At 30.3% G+C, this 17,289-nt stretch overlaps 1 non-coding gene across 1 annotated transcript; it reads left to right on the plus strand.

Annotated features, from left to right (window-relative positions):
• The first annotated feature begins 823 nt into the window (after nucleotides 1-823).
• Trnat-agu (transfer RNA threonine (anticodon AGU)) lies at nucleotides 824-897 on the plus strand. The gene has a single exon. It is a non-coding gene; the product is annotated as a tRNA-Thr (tRNA).
• Nucleotides 898-17,289: the final 16,392 nt, after the last annotated feature.

The raw sequence follows: 17,289 nt of genomic DNA on the forward strand, positions 1-17,289 counted from the left end.
TTAACCAAAGATTCGATTAGATTTTATAATTTGTGTTTCATACGGAAAATAAAGTTTAATGTCCCTATAATCGCTTAAAATATTCAAAATTTTGTTTTTTTTTTACATTATCATAATTATACATATTTTAATGCCAAATTTAAAACAATCTTGCCTAAAATTAAAAAATAATAGTTTTCGGTCCAAAATTTGAAACCTTGAGTATATAAAACTGAGCTCCGTTTTTCATATTTAATACTAATACTAATCAATTAAGAAAACTTAATTACATAAAGTATTCCATTTTTAGAATGTGACTTAACAACCAGTAGCTGTCAATTTCAGGTCTAAGGGAAATCTTTGTCTACATTCAGCATTAATATTCTGAATGGATTTTTTTTTACAAATGTGGATTTAATGAAATAAAATTCGAACACTGACATTTTATATTTTATTTCAAAATTTAGTTTTTAAATTTAGCATTTACCTGGACAATTTATCGCAAACTTAACGTTAAGTACATATTTGTAATAATGACAAAGTATATGTTTTTAAATAAAAACCATTTGAACAAAACTTTATTTTTACCGCTTTCTTTTAAAATGCGATTTCTAGAACAATTACTTTTACAGTTAAAACGGGACTGAATGGTAGGCAACCAATAATACACACGTGTTCAAGATAAGAATCGTGAAACAAGCAATAAAATTTCTGTAATCTTTACGCATACAGTGTAGGCTGTTATTTAGTTGGTTTATAATTTAATTATTTTTAAAATTATAGTAAATCTCCGCATAATCCTATTATGTAACAGAATTTTGAACTTAACGAACTAGGAAGCAACGGCACCGTGGCTTAGTTGGTTAAAGCGCCTGTCTAGTAAACAGGAGATCGAGGGTTCGAATCCCTCCGGGGCCTCTGGTTTGTCAGCATAAGACAACCAAGTTTTTTTTAACTTACCATACATAAATAAATATTAATTTATATTGTTGTAGGAAGAACGTATATTTTGCAAGCAATTATGGCTAATGGCTGTTATTTCCTTATCAAAATTAAAATCTAAAGAACTAGAAATTTTTTGTAGTCCAGTTTTAAATGAAAAAAATGGGTACACATAAACCTTGGCCTTTCTAGACGATAGTTTTGGATTTTTCTTTTTTTAACTCATATCAAAGTCAAAACAAGCCCGGAACGCTAGACAGCAGACGAATTTCGATGAAATTATTTTTAATTGATACTAAAGGCTAAATTTATACCCGTACGATTCGATAAATTAAAACGGGCTACAAAGCAGACTAAAGCTACACCAAGATTATCCTAGCTACATCGCTTCCCGTTACACTTTAATCTCCCTAATAAATATTAAATTCGCTTTAAAGGAAGTTTTCCTCTTAAAATATTAAAACCTAATAAAACTTATTTATTTCCAATAAAATATTAACTCTCCATTGATCGAGACCGTAATTGATTAATGCTAATAATAGAACGCGACAGGTGGATGTGGAACGTGAATGCAGTAAATTGAAAATTGTAGTTTTGATAACGAGAACAATGCAAGAAGTTTGCTCCGACTTTGGTTCGATTCGTTTGGTTACGGCGCTAATTGTAACGGAAGCAATTTGTCAGAAAGTAAGGACAAAGTGCCGGATGTCTCCGAGGATATTGGAAAATAACGGTGAGAGCGAGTAAAACAATAAAAGTGAAAATGCGCATTTTTAAGCGCTAATCAAACTAGGACAGTGGCGTGCGTGACCAATACAAAAACATGTACATGTACGCCAATGAATTAAGCCGTGATTATATAAGTATATACATATTGTTGTGAAGTTGAAGTTCTTCCTGAACAAATATATGCATACAGCCCCTAAAGCAGTAACTAATACGCGAAACGGCGAAAGCTCTTTTGAAACAGTAAGCTCGGGAAAGTTTTGGTAATGGAACGATCGAGAAACGAAGACGCCCTAGAAAATGGCTGAAAAAGTTGTGTACGTAGTTGGTGGATTAAAGTAGAAACTACCATATTAGTGGCACTGTGGTGTCAGAAGTGGGATTGCATTAATGAAACTAAAACAATAACAAGAGGACTTAGAAAAGTTATGCTGACGTGCAGTAAAGTCAAAGTTCTTCTGTTTCGTCGACCCAAAAAAGTCGGTCATTGTGAGTTGGAGAAGTTTTGTTGTGTCAATTATGGAGAAATAAAGTTGAGAAGTATTATGTCTGGTTGTGTTTTCTGTTTATTAAGTCAAAAGCCTGTAGAACATGATAAAGATTTATGATACCAACTTAGAGACTTAAAAATTTTTATTTCAATTCGAAAATATTGGTTCGGTACATCTACACGTTATTTTTTTGGTATTAGTTCGTGGAAATACATATATTTTCCAGAATTTTTTGCAGATTTTAGGACAATTTTACAAAAATCTCTATTTTCTTGATGCCTGAATTTTTTGGCATTTTTTCGACTACCCTTCGAAAATTAAGTAGACATTTTCTTGTAGATTTTGACTTGTGGAAGGATGTTTGACTTCAATTCTTCGAAAATTCTAACAATTTTTCCAGAAACTAATGAAAAATATCAATTTTGGAAAAACCTCATTTTCAAATTGAAGAATTTTATACGCTCATTATAAATATTAGCTTTTCGAAACATTTGTCAGAATTTTTTGAGGATTTTTGGATAATTTTACAAAAATCTCAATTTTTTTGATACCTGATTGATTGAAATTTTGTCATTTTTTTGGAGTATTTTTCGAGAATCAACTAAAAATACTTTGTTATAGATTTAGACTTGTAGAAGGTGTTTTCGAGTTCATTTCTTCGAAAATTCCAACAATTTTTCCAGAATCGAGAAAATGAAAAATGACAATTTTCGAAAAACTTAAAAAAAGCCATTTTCAAACCGAATTTTTCGAAACTCTTGGTCCGGAACTATCAAGACGGTTTTTTTTTCGAATTAGTTCCTCGAAATATATTTGCCAGAATATTTTGAGGATTTTATAGAAAATTTTAGCAAAACCTAAATTTTTTAAAATCCTCCCATATTTCCAACAATTTTTCCAGAAATATTAAAACGTAAAATGACGGATTTCGAGCAACTCAAAAATTTATTTTCAAACTTCTAGATTTCGATTTATAGAAGTTATTTTCCGCTTCATTTCTTCAAAAATTCCAACGGTGTTTTCAGAATCGATAAAATAAAAAGTTGGGATTTTCGACATATTTAAAAAAGTTTAATTTTAAAGGCAATTTTTTTTTAATCTTTGTCCTGAACTGTCAACGCGTAATGTTTTTAAAATTAGCTCTTCGAAACATATTTGTCCGAATTTTTTGAGGATTTTTAGACAATTTTACAAAAATCTCAATTTTTTGATACCCTCGCTTTGGAAATTCTGACATTTCCTTTGGAGGACCTTTTGAAAATTAACTAAAGACACTTTCCTGTAGATTTAGACTTGTAGAAATTATTTTCGATTTCATTTCTTCGAAAATTCCAGCAATTTTTCTAGAATTGATGAAATGAAAGATGGCAATTTTCGAAATATTTACTTACTTCAGAAATTTCATTTTCAAATCGAATTTTTTTAAACACTTGCTCCCGAATCATCAACACGTTATGTTTTTCAAATTAGCTGGTCGAATAATATATTTTCCAAGATTTTTTTGAGGATTTTTAGACAATTTTACAATAATTCGAATTTTTTAATACCGTCCTGTATAACTTTTTTGACATTTTTTCTAGTACCTTTCGAAAATTAACTGAAGACACTCTCTTGCAGATTTTGACTTGTGGAAGAATTTTCGACTTCATTTCTTCGAAAATTTCAGCAATTTTTGTAGAATCGATATAATGCAAAATCCCAGTTTTTGAAAAATTGAAAAATTTTCATTTTCAAATAGAATTTTTTGAAAGTCCTAGTCCAGAACCATCACCACATTGTGTTTTTCGGATCAACGGGTTTAAATATATTGCCCAGAATTTTTTAAATATTTTTGGGCAATTTTACAAAAAATTCAATTTTTTGAAACCCTCCCGTTTGAATTTTTTTATATTTTTTCGAGTACCTTTCGAAAATTAATTAAAGATCTTTTCTAATAGATCTGGACTTGCAGAAGTTATTTTCTGCCCCATTTCTTCGAAAATTCCAGTTTATTTAGAATCGATAAAATGAGAAATGACAATTTTTCGAAAAACTTAAAAAAGACCATTTTCAACTCGAATTTTTCGATACCCTTGGTCCGGAACATTCAACACGTTATATTTTTCGAATTAGCTCGTCGAAATGTTTCCCAGAATATGTATTTTGAGGATTTTTTGAAAAATTTACAAAAATCTTAATTTTTTAAAACCCTCCCGTATAATTTTTTTACAGTTTTTCGTGCACCTTTCGAAGATTAAATAAAAACATTTTCCTGTAGGTTCCAACTTGTACAAGTTATTTCCTTCTTCCTTTCTTAAAAAATACCAACAATATTTCCAGAAATATTAAAATGTAAAATGACAATGTTCAAGAGATTTAAAAATTTCATTTTCAAGTCTAATTTTTCGAATCCCTTGGTCCGAAACCGCCAACACGTTATGTATTTTGAATTAGCTCTTCGAAACATATTTCTCAGAATTTTTTAGGATTGTTAGACAATTTTACAAAAATTTAAATTTTTGGAATATTTTTCGAAAATTAATTAACGACACTTTCTTGGCGATTTAGACTTGCACAATTTATTTTCGATTTTCGACTTTATTTCTTTCAAATTTTCAACAATTAAGTATTTTTCCAGAATTGATAAAGTGAAAAATGGCAATTTTCGCAATATTAAAAAAAATTATTTTCAAATCGAACTTGGCTCGAACCTTCAACACGTTATGTTTTTCGAATTAGCTGGTCGAAATAATGCTTCCCAAGATTTTTTGAGGATTTTTTGACAATTTTAGAAAAATCTCAATTTTTTAATGACATCCAATGTGCATTTTTTCACATTTTTTCGTGTACCTTTCGAAGATTATCTAAAGACATTTTCTTGTAGGTTCCAACTTGTACAAGTTATTTTCTACTTAATTTCTTTGAAAATTCCAATATTTTTTCCAAAATTTATAAAATGAAAATTGAACATTTTCGAGGAAATTGAAAAATTTAATTTTCAAATCGAATTTTTCGAAACTCTTGGTTCCGAACCATCAACAATTATGGTTTTCGGATTAGCTCGTCGAAATAAAATTTTTCTCAAGATTTTTTGAGGATTTTTGGACATTTAAAAAAAATACATTTTTAATACCCTCCTCTATTTAACATTTTTTCGAATACTTTTCGAAAATTAGCTAAAGACATTTCATATAGATATGGACTAGTAGCACTTATTTTTCCTGAATCCATAAAATGAAAAATGGCAATTTTTGAAATACTACAAAAGTTTCATATTCATATCGATTGATTGATTCAGAAGCATCAACACGTCATATTTTTCGGATTAGTTGGTCGAAATAATATATTTTGCAAGATTTTTTGAGGATATTTTGAGAAATTTACAAAAAACTCAATTTTTTAATACCCTCCCGTACGACTTTTTTGACATTTTTTCGAAACTTAACTGATGACATTTTCTTGTAGAGTTCGACTAATAGAAGTTATTTCGATTTCATTTCTTCGAAAATTTTAACAAGTTTTCCAAAATCGATAAAATGAAAAATGAAAATTTTTGGGGAAATTAAAAAATTTAATTTTCATATCGAATATTTCGAATCTCTTGGTCCTGAACCATCAACATGTCGTGATTATCGAATTAGCTGGTAGAAATAATATGTTTATCTCGCATGATTTTTTGAGGATTTTTAGACAATTTTTTAAAAACCTCAATTTTTAGTACCTTCCCGTATGATTTTTTTGTCATTTTTTCAAGTACCTTTGACAAATTAACAAAAGAGATTGTCTTATTGATTTCGACTTGTAGAAGTTGCTTTAGACGTCATTTTCATTTTTCCAGAGTTGATAAAATGAAAAATGACAATTTTCGAAATAGTCAAAAAACTTTATTTTGAAATCGAATTTTTTTAAACACATCGTCCCGAATTAACACGTTATATTTTTCGAATCAGCTCATTGAAATATATCTCTCAAAATTATGTGAGTATTTTTAGGCAACTTTATAAAAAGTACAATTTTTCAAATTAATTATTGTGACAGTTTTTCAAGCATCTTTTGGAAATTAAAAAAAATACATTTCCTTGTACATTTCGACTTGTAGAAATTAGTTTCGGCTTCAGTACTTCGAAAATTACAGTAATTTTTAAAGAATCCATAAAATGAAAGATGACAATTTTTAAGATATTTAAAAAAGATATTAATTATCAATTCGAATTTTTCGAAAATCTTCAAATGGTTCGGTTCGGACCTTCAATTTTAAGCTCCTTAAGATATATCTTCCAGAATTTTTTGAGGATTTTTAGGCAACTTTACGAAAATCTAAATTTTTCAAAATTAATTTTTTGACCGTTTTTCGAGCATAGACATTTTCTTATAGATTTTGACTTATAAAAGTAATTTACGGCTTTATTTCTTGGAAAATTCCACCAGTTTTTCCAGAATCGATAAAATGAAAGTTTTAGAGATATGTATGCATTTAAAACATTTATTTTTGAAATCGAATTTGTCGAAAATTTTGGTCCAGGACCATTAAACACGTTATGTTTTTCGAATCAACTCATGAAATAGATCTTCCACAATTTTTTTGCAGGTTTTTATACGACTTTACAAAAAACTCAATTTTTGGAAAATAATTTTTTGATCGTTTTTCTAGCATTTTCCGAAAATTATCGAAATATATTTTCTTGTAGATTTCGGTTTGTAGAAATACGTTTCGGTTTTATCTTCTTGAAAATTACAACAATTTTTCCAAAATCGATAAAATTAAAAACCACAATATTCTAGATACATATTTAAAAATTTAATTTTCAACCCGATTTTTTGAAAATCTTGTTCCGGGACCATCAACAAGTAATGGTTTTCGAATCAGGTCACTGAAATATATCTCCCAAAATTTTTTGAGGATTTTTAGGCAACTTTATTAAAATCTCAATTTTTCAAAAATAATTTTTTTACCGTTTTTCGATTTTTATTTGAAAATTACCTAGACGTTTTCTTGCAGATTTAGACTTGTAGAAGTAATTTTCGATATTATTTTTCCGAAAATTCTAACAATTTTTCCAAAATCGATAAAATTAAAAAACGGTAATTTTCCAAATATTAAAAAATAAATCATTTCCAAACCAAATTTTTTAAAATGTTGGTATGGGACAACCAACAAGTTATGTAATTCGAATCAGCCCATCGAAAAATATCTCCCAGAATTTTTTCAGGATTTTTTGACAACTTTTCAAGAATCACAATTTTTTCAAAATGAATAAATTTTCTACCATTTTCGAGCACCCTTCGAAAATATCCTAAAGATATTTTCTTGTAGATTGTGGCTTATAGAAGTAATTTTCGGCTTTATTTCTTCGAAAATTGCAATCATTTTTCCAGAGTTGATAAATTGAAAAATGACAATTTTCGAGTAGATGTACTTCAAAAATTTCATTTTCAAACCGAACTTTTCGAAAATACTGCTTCGGGATGATCAACACGTTATGTTTTTCGAATCAGATCTTCGAAATATATCTCTCAGAATTTTTGAGACTTTTTAGGCAATTTTACTAAAATCTTATTTTTTTCAAAATTATTTTTTTACCGTTTTTCGAGCTTTATTCGGAAATTACCCAAAGACATTTTCTTATAGATTTCGACTTGTAGAAGTAATTTTCGAGTTTATTTTTCCGAAAATTTAAACAATTTTTCCAAAATCGATAAAATTAAAAACTACAATTTTCCAGATATTAAAAAAAATCATTTTCAAACCGAATTGTTGAAAATGTTGTTCCGCGAAAAACAACAAGTTATGTTTTTGGAATCAGCTCATTGAAATGTATATCCCAGAATTTTTTGAGGATTTTTGGCAACTTTACGAAAATCTAAATTTTTGAGAGAATTCATACAAGGGAGGTATTGAAAATTTGCGGAGATTTTGATCTTGCATTTTGCATCTTTTAATGTCTTCATAGGAATCTGGGAAAATATTTTCGAAATTTTCCCTGTTCACACTATATTTCTTTTATTTCGTGTATTTCTCGTATTCAGTTACTTAAAACTTAATTATTTTAGTACCTTCGATTAAATGTGAAGCATATTTTTCAGTTTTAAATGGTTTAATCGCCATTTAGAAAACATTTTGATCACCTATTTCAGCTGTAATTTAAGTTTATTATTAAGTATGATGTCATGCCACTTTATGATTCCTGAAATCGGCAACTTTTGAGACATATTTTACAAATTGCACATTCGTACCACTGAACTTTTTTTATCCGTTAATACATAGATATTTGGTATATTTTGCCGCAGTTTTAGATCGATGATTTTTTTTTAACTCTTTATTATGACTATTATTATTTGAGAGGTAAATAGGAAAACAAAAAAATATATAAAAGCTAGTTAGAAGAAATTTTAGTCCGAAAACGCTTACTAGACTCTGTACATGAGTTGTTTGCGCAGTTTAGGTGATTCACTAACCACAAATGTATATTACGAATTTTGTTTTTCATGAATAAGCGATTACACCGACTCTAAATATTTGCTCTAAATCTTCACGTAATAAAAATTCTTCTCTCAGTTCCTACCAAGTCAACAATTATCACGTCAGGAAAAATTTACCCACACTCAATCCAACACTCTTATCGCATTAAAACCACATTACCAATTTAGCAATTTTTTTGCACACGTCATCCTCCATTCACCCAACACCAAAACGCAATCTCCACACCCAAAAGCAATATCCCGGCCCGAAAAAGGCCTAATCATGCGTGTTTTCCGCATCCCGCGATATGAGAAAAATCCTGAGGGACAGAGCCGAAGCATGGGAATGCGCTGCACCCTCCTCTGGACCAGGCCGGGGTGGCTATTGCAAGTGCATCGTGGGCACACACGCGACGTTCTCATGACGAATAGTAGCTCCCCTAAAACTGGGGTGCCTACTTTAATAAGCAAATACACCAACGGCATTTAATGAACGCACTTAGGCTTTCACATACGTGTGTATGTCTGTAGCGCCACTGCATATTTAGGGGTGGCAGGCTCGTTGCCGAGATACGATATTCAATTATTCTGTAATCGGGCCGAAGGACTGGGAGAAAAATAACTTTGCCATCGGTTATTGGCTCGTTTATTGTTAGCGATTATCGTCGCTCGTCTTTCACCGCGATTAAACTAAGGGTTTCATTAATACCGGAGTCGTAAAGAGAGTGACAAGGGTTGCGGATGGCGGCAGGGGTGCGAAGAGGTGGTGCTTGGGGGTGGTGGGATTTCGGTGATTAAAAGGATCGGGCGGGTTTTTGAATTTTAATTATTTTTTTCTCCTGAGTGTAAGCTTCATGAACCCTAGGGTACGAAAAAAATTTGGTCGCCCGTTTCGGTCCGTCTGTCTGTCTGTCTGTTTGTCCGGCTTTTTATTAGACTGATAATCTCCGAAATTATTAGACCGATTGTTGTCAAATTTTACTGTATATTAGGATTACCGTATAGATGGTAAAACACTAAACAAAATTTGGCTAATTATCCCCACCAACAATAAGATTACGTTATTTCCAAAAATTTGCGCTAGTAAATGTTACGTATGTACATTTTATAAATTGAGATACTCCTGCACTTGTGGTTAATGAATTAATGAGTCCGCAAGTGTTTTTACATTAAACATCCAGATTTTTCGTAAAACAGAATCAAAGTTGTATAACAACATTGTTCAATTTATTCTGCTCTGAAAGTTTGCAAACGTTTCAAGGTTATCGCAAGGATGGTAAATCGTTCATCGAAATTGATTGGTTCATGAAGCCGATTTTTCAATTCCCCGATTTTCTAATTTGTCAGTTTTTCGATTTTTCGATTTATCAATTTTTCGATTTTTCGATTTTTTGATTTTCGACTTTTCGATTTCCCAACTTTTCGACTTCTTGACTAAGATTTTCGATTTTTCGATACTTTGATTTTCCTATTTCTCGATTTTTTGATTTTCAGAGCTTCAGTTCTTCAATTTTTCAATTTTTCGGGTTGTTAATTTTTCGGTTTTACACTTTTCGATTTCTGGATTTTTCTATTTTCAATATCTCGGTTTTTCGATGTTCCAGTTTCGGGATTTTTCAGTTTTTCAACTCTTCAATTTTTCTTCAGTTTTTCTTTTTTTCGATTTATGGATCGATCATTTTTTTCAATATTTGAGTTTTGTGGTTTTTTAATTTTTCGTTCTTCAATTTTTTGATATTTTAATCTTTCGATTTCCTAAATTTTAGATTTCTCGATTTCATTATTTCTTGTTTTTTGGTTTTTTTGATTTTTCAGTTTTTCGGTGTTTCAATTTTTCGTTTTTTAATTATTACATTATTTTTAGATTTACAATTTTTTAATTATTGGAATTTTCCATTTTTCAGTTTTTAAATTTTTCGCTGTTTCAATATTTCGACTGCTCAATTTTCGATTTCTCGATTTTTTGATGTTTTGAAGGCTCGATGTTTCAATTTTCCACTTGGCTTTTCCATTTTTTGACTTGTCTATTTTTCAAATTGTCGATTTTCCAATTTTTTCATGTTTCCATTTTTTAATTTTTCGATTCTTAAACATTTCGATTTTTCAGTTTTTCGATTTTTTAAATTTTAGATTTTTCAATTTCTTGATTTCACTTTTTTTGAATCTTCAATTTTCGTTTTTTTTTAATTTTATATTTTTAGAAGTTTCAATTTTTCGATTTTTTTAATTTTCCATTTCTCGACTTCCCGGGTTTTCAATGTTAATATTGATTGATTTCCCGATTTTTCAAGTTTTCGATTTCTCAACTTCTCAACACGTCAATTTTGGAATTTTTTCCATTTTTGGGTTTTTCAATTTTTCGATATTTTAATTTTAGATTTTACGGTTTGTCGAATTCTTTTGATTTTTTGATATTTTGATGTATGTTTCGATTTCTTGATACTTCAATTTTCCAATTCTTCGATATTCCGATTTCTCGATTTTCCAATTTTTTGATGTTTCAATTTTTCAATTTCCCGATTTCCCAATTTCTCTACAATTTAATTTCTCGATTTTTTAATTTTTCGATTCTTCAACTTTCCAATTTTTCAGTTTTTTGATTTTTTAAATTTCAAATTTTTCAATTTTTCGTTTTTTTTTTAATTTGACATTTTTAGATTTCTCAATTTCTCGATTTTTTGAATTTTCCATTTCTCGACTTCTCGGTTTTTTAATGTTTAAAATTTTTGGGTTTTTTGATTTTCAAGTTATCTAATTCCTAACTTTTCAACACGTCAATTTTGGGATTTTTTTCCATTTTCGGATTTGTCAATTTTTGGATATTTTAATAATTTCCCATATTTCGAATTTTCGATTTTTCAATTTTTTGATGTTTCGATTTTTCCTTTATTCGGTTTCCCAATTTTTCTACATTTCAATTTCTCAATTTTTCAATTTTTCGATTGAAAATTTCTCGATTTCTCGTTTTTTTAGATATTCAATGTTTCGTTTTTCGAATTTTTCATTTCTCGAGTTTTCAAGTTTTCGAATTCTCAATGTTTCAACACCTCAATTTTGAGGTTTTTCCATTTTTGGATTTTTCAATTTTTCAGTATTTTAATTTTAAATTTTACGGTTTATCGATTTCTCAACTTTTATTTTCGATTCCTTCGTTTTTCGATTTTTCGACGTTTTGGCTTTTCGATGTTTCAAATTTCCAATTTTCGGATTTCTGATTTTTCGATTTTTGAATTTTTTTAATTCCGATTTCTTGATTTTTTATTTTTCTATTTTCCATTTTTCGACTTTTCGATTTTGTGACTTTCTATATTTCGTTTGTTCCATATTTGTTATTTTTCGTTTTTTCGAATATTTGATTCCACGAATTTTCGACTTTTTGGATTTTCCATGTTTCAAATTTCCAATTTTCGGATTTCTGATTTTTCGATTTTTGAATTTTTTTAATTCCGATTTCTTGATTTTTTATTTTTCAATTTTCCATTTTTCGACTTTTCGATTTTGTGACTTTCTATATTTCGTTTGTTCCATATTTCGATTCTTGGATTTTTGACTTTTCGAAATCTCATTTTCACGTTTTAGAATATCCCGTTTTCCGATTTCTCGGTTTTCGTTTTTTCGAATATTTGATTCCACGAATTTTCGACTTTTTGGATTTTCCATGTTTCAAATTTCCAATTTTTGGATTTCTGATTTTTCGATTTTTGAATTTTTTAAATTCAGATTTCTTGATTTTTCATTTTTTATTTTTCCATTTTTCGACTTTTCGATTTTTCGACTTTCTATACTTATTTCAATTGTTCCATATTTCGATTCTTGGATTTTTGACTTTCCGAAATCTCATTTTCACGTTTTAAAATATCCCGTTTTCCGATTTCTCGGTTTTCGTTTTTTCGAATATTTTTTTAATTTCTTCAGTTTTTACACTTTTCAGTTTTTTTACCTTTCGATTTTTGGATAACCGGATTTTTATTTTTTTTATTATCCGATTTTCAATTTTTCAATTCTTGACTTTTTGATTTTTCAATTATTCTACTTTTCGATTTATTGATTACTCGAGTTTTTGGATTTTCTGTATTCAAATTTTCAATCTTTCTGCGTTTCGATTTTTGCATTTTTCAGTTTTCAGCCTTTTCAATTTTTAACTTTTCGATTTTTTAAATTTTTAATTCCATTTTTCAGTTTTTCCACTTTTTGATTCCTCCGATTCACGATTTTTCGATTTTTCGAGTTTTTATCTTTTTCTTTTTCCGTTTTTCCATTTATCGATTCTCGATTTTTCGGAGTTATTATTTACGTCACTGGTTTTTACTTTATAGAGCTAAAAGATAAACATAGCAAAATCAAATTTTATAATTTTTCAAAGGAGCGGAATTTATTGGGCTTTAGTACTTCAAGAGTGAGGGAAGTTCTATCGAAATAACCTTCTACCAATTTTTTTAAGAAAGTGAAGCTTTCTCGAGGTCTTCAACTATCCTGAGCGTAAGTTAAGGAAATATAGTAATCTCCGAAACTACTGGACCGATTGTTGTCAATTTTGGTATTAGTAGATGGTTAAACACTAATTAAAATTTTAATGTTATTCAACAGTAGACGCTTTTTCTTTTGTGCTAGGACTAGTAATATCTATGTTGATTACGTCGTCACAATTTTTTTTCATGTCGTACGATTTTGGCTTAATTAATAATTTTTGTCCTCTGTTTTGAGGAGACAAATTCATTCAAATCAAACTAGTTTCGACGTGACAGTTTTTCGATATACGAGTATAAATATAAACACTTGAACTTAAGTTTGGTATTAGTGCTGAGAGGACATTTTCCCCGTTGGTTATCTGTTGTATTATATATTGTCCGCATCTTGGAGCGCAAATTCTTGGCGCAGAAGAGTTTATTACATAAACGAAAGTCACAAAATCAAATTTTATATTTTTCCAGTGTTTTATAACACTGTGTTCCCAGAATACAATTATGGAAGTGCACAACCTCCACGTATCTAAAACCAACAAATCCTTCGGCCATCTCGCATGCATGTACATTTCAAGCACAACTCAATACACGCCATAAACTTCCTTTATTGCACGAGTGCACAATACGAAACATAAACTTTCTAAAACCGCGTTTATCCGCATCATTCCTGTCCTTACATCTTCCACATTGTTTCTGTCTAGACACCTCGGATTACGCCACATCGATTCTTGCACGATCACTTCGTGGACAAATAACCATCCACGCATGGCCTCTTCCGTTTATTGCATCGCACATTAATTTTCGATTGGCGCCAGGTCTTCATTTCTTCTTGTGTCACTTTTACTCGTCGCGCTTTAGCCGCCACTTGAGCGCCTTAAAGAAGAAAATTACAATGCCGTGATGGTTGTGGCCGCTTAGCTTTCTTATTTGCCGTAATAACACGACAAAAGCCCCTCGGGGCAGCTCTTAAAGCTGCGTCAATTGCAGGTTTTGTTGCGTTATGGATACGTCAATTACCTCCCGCAGGCACTTACGAATCCTGCAGTGTGGTGCTTCGTTCTTAATAAAACATTTAACGATCGGTTTTTAATTGGAAAATGATTGCATGACGTGACTGTAATTAAAAGCCAGATGACATTGTATATGTGAGAACTGGCGATGGAGTACTGTGTTCGATGCAGGATATGCGATATGCATGATGTGAATATTTTTTCTGGAAGGTATTTAGTATTCACACGACTTTTATGTATTTGCAACGTCAAATTTTCAATGTTTTGTTCAAGAGTTATTTGTCGCTCAAAGCGACTACTGATTTTTCAAACTGTTTTAAAAACAAAATACGAGGGGTCCTCAAGATACTTTCATTTGTTTCGAAAAACAAAAGAATAGATTGTTTTAGATTCCTAAAAAAAACACACACACTAGAGGCTCCTAAGTTCTTTCAAATTCTTCCAGAAATAAAAATCTATAAGTTCCACTTTTTCAAAAATAAAATACCCCCAAAATTTTTATATTGTTTTCTAATAACAAAACATTAGGGTGCCGGAAGATTCTTTAAAAATTCTCCAAATTATTCCACAAACAAGAGAGCAGGTTTCCTCAAGATTCTTTGAAATTCTTCCAGAAACGAAACACCAGACTTCTTCAAGATTCTTTTTTTAAACTCTTCCCAGTTCTTCCACAAAAAAATTGCAGAGTCCCTTAAGATCCCTTCAAATTCTTTCATAAACAAAACACACAAGTTTTTCCAAACATTTTCCAAAACTAAACTTGAAGGTCCCTCGGGATTTTTTCAATACTTCCAGGAAAAAAAACACAGCCTTCGAGATTGCTTCAAATTATTCCAGAAATGGATGTACTTTATCCAGGTTTCTTTAAAATCCTTCTAAAAACGAAACACCAGAGTTCTTCAAGATTTTTTTAAACTCTTCCCACTTTTTTTTCTCCTTCAAAAAAAAAAAAAAAATCGTGGGTCCCTTAAGATTCTTTCGAATTTTTTCAAAAACAAAACACCCAAGTTTTTTTTTAATTTTCCAAAACTAAACTTTAAAATCCCTCAAAATATTTTCCTTATTTCTAAAAAAAACAGCCTTCAAGATTGCATTTAATTATTCCAGAAATAGAGTACATCCAGGCTTCTTTCAAATCTTTCAAAAACACAACACCAGAGTCTGCCATGATTTTTTTTTCCATTAAGAAAACAGCAGTACCTGAAGATTTTTTTTTAATTAAATTAAACAGCAGGGTCTGAAGATTCTTCCAAAAATAATACACGTGGAAAGCACAGAATTAATTTCGGAGGCTTGCACGGTCGGAATCAATACATGATCGTTTTCCGGGTTGGAACCGTGTAAATTAAGTTTTTATGGGCTCAACATTTCCCACACTTTCGTAAGTAGCATCTTCAGGAGCAGGGTTAAGAATAAGGCAAAAGAGCACGGTAACCATACCAGAGGCAAAAATGATTTTCTTAGCCCTGCTCTTGAAGATGCCACTTACGAAAGTGTGCCAAACGTTGAGCCCAAAAACTCAATTTACACGGTTCCAGCCCGGAAAACGATCATGTAAACACAGAATTCTTTAAAATCCTGCAAAACTGAACAGAAGGGTTTTTCAAGATTTTTTCAGTCTTCCAGAAATAGAACACTAGGAAACTTCAAGATTCTTTAAAATCTTTCAAAAACGAAATAAATACCATGGTTCTTCAAGATTCTTTCAAAATCTACCGAATTCTTTCACAAAAGATCCCAAGGTTTCTCAAGATTTTTTCAACTTTTTCCAAAAACTAATCACCAAGGTCCCTCAAGAGGTTTTCATTATTTCCAGCAAAAAATGGCAGTGTTCTTCAATATTCTTCAAAACACCGGGAACCGACAAGATTCTTTTAAATTTTTCCAAAACTAAAACACCTCCAGGATCCCTTCAAATTCTTTAAAAAACAAAACATCAGAAGCCTTAAAGATTTTTAAATATTTCTCCATTAACAAAAGAGCAGGGTACCCGAAGATTCTTTCAAATTTTTCAAAAAAAAAAAAAACACCCAGGAATTTCAGGATTGTTTCAAATTTTTTCAAAAAAATGTTCATCAGTTTTTTCAAAATCTTCCAGAAATAGAACATTAGGAAACTTCAAAATTCTTTAAAATCTTTCAAAAACGAAATAAATACCATGGTTCTTCAAGATTCTTTCAAAATCTACCGAATTCTTCTACAAAAGATCCCAAGGTTTCTCAAGATTTTTTCAATTTTTTCCAAAAACTAATCACTAAGGTCCTTCAAGAGATTTTCATTATTTCCAGCAAAAAAATGGCAGTGTTCTTCAATATTTTGAGTTTTCTAAAAATAAAACACGCGTAGGATGCTTTCCAATGTTTAGAAATAAAACACCGAAGGACCTCAAAGGTTTTTATTCTTTTTCAACTTAGCAGCAGAGTCCGTGAAGACTCTTCCAAAAATGAAACACCAGGAGCTCCTAGAATTTTTAATTCTTTTCAAAACATACCACCCAAACTTTCAAAAACTGAGCACCAAGGTTACTCAAGATTTTTTCAAATTCTTTTAAAAAAGAAATACCCAAAATTTTTTAAAATTTTTACAGAAAATGAACACTAGAAATGTTTCAAGATTTTTTTCAGATTCTTCCAACATCAAAACACCGGGAACCGACAAGATTGTTTTAAATTTTTCCAAAACTAAACCACCTCCAGGATCCCTTCAAATTCTTTCAAACACAAAACATCAGAAGCCTCAAAGATTTTTAAATATTTCTCAGCAGGGTACCCGGAGATTCTTTCAAATTCTTCAAAAAAAAAAACACCCAGGAATTTCAGGATTGTTTCAAATTTTTTCAAAAATCTGTTCACCAGTTTTTTCAAGATTCTTTCAAAATCTTCCCAATTCTTCTACAAAAAAACACAAACTGCTCAACGATTCTTTCAAATCTTTTCAAAAACAAAACACAAGGTGTTTCAAAATGTTTTCAAATTTATTCAAGAATCCCACCGGTACCTTAAAAAATTCTTTTAAACTTTTCAAAAATAAATATCCGGGACCTCCAGGATTCTTTCAAATTCTTTCAAAACAAGACATCAGAGGCGTTCAAGTTTTTTCAATTTTTCTCTATTAACACATGGAAATTTCAGGATTCTTTAAAATTACTTCAAGAACTAAACACCAGGATTCTTCGAGATTCTTTGAAGCCCTCCTCAGTTCTTCCACAAAAAAATCTCAGGGTTCCTTAAGATTCATTCA

The sequence above is a fragment of the Zophobas morio genome, unplaced genomic scaffold (assembly GCF_036711695.1).
Source record: "Zophobas morio isolate AGI-343-1 ecotype UQ-CSIRO unplaced genomic scaffold, CSIRO_AGI_Zmor_V1 ptg000031l, whole genome shotgun sequence".
NCBI classification, from domain to species: Eukaryota; Metazoa; Arthropoda; class Insecta; order Coleoptera; family Tenebrionidae; genus Zophobas; species Zophobas morio.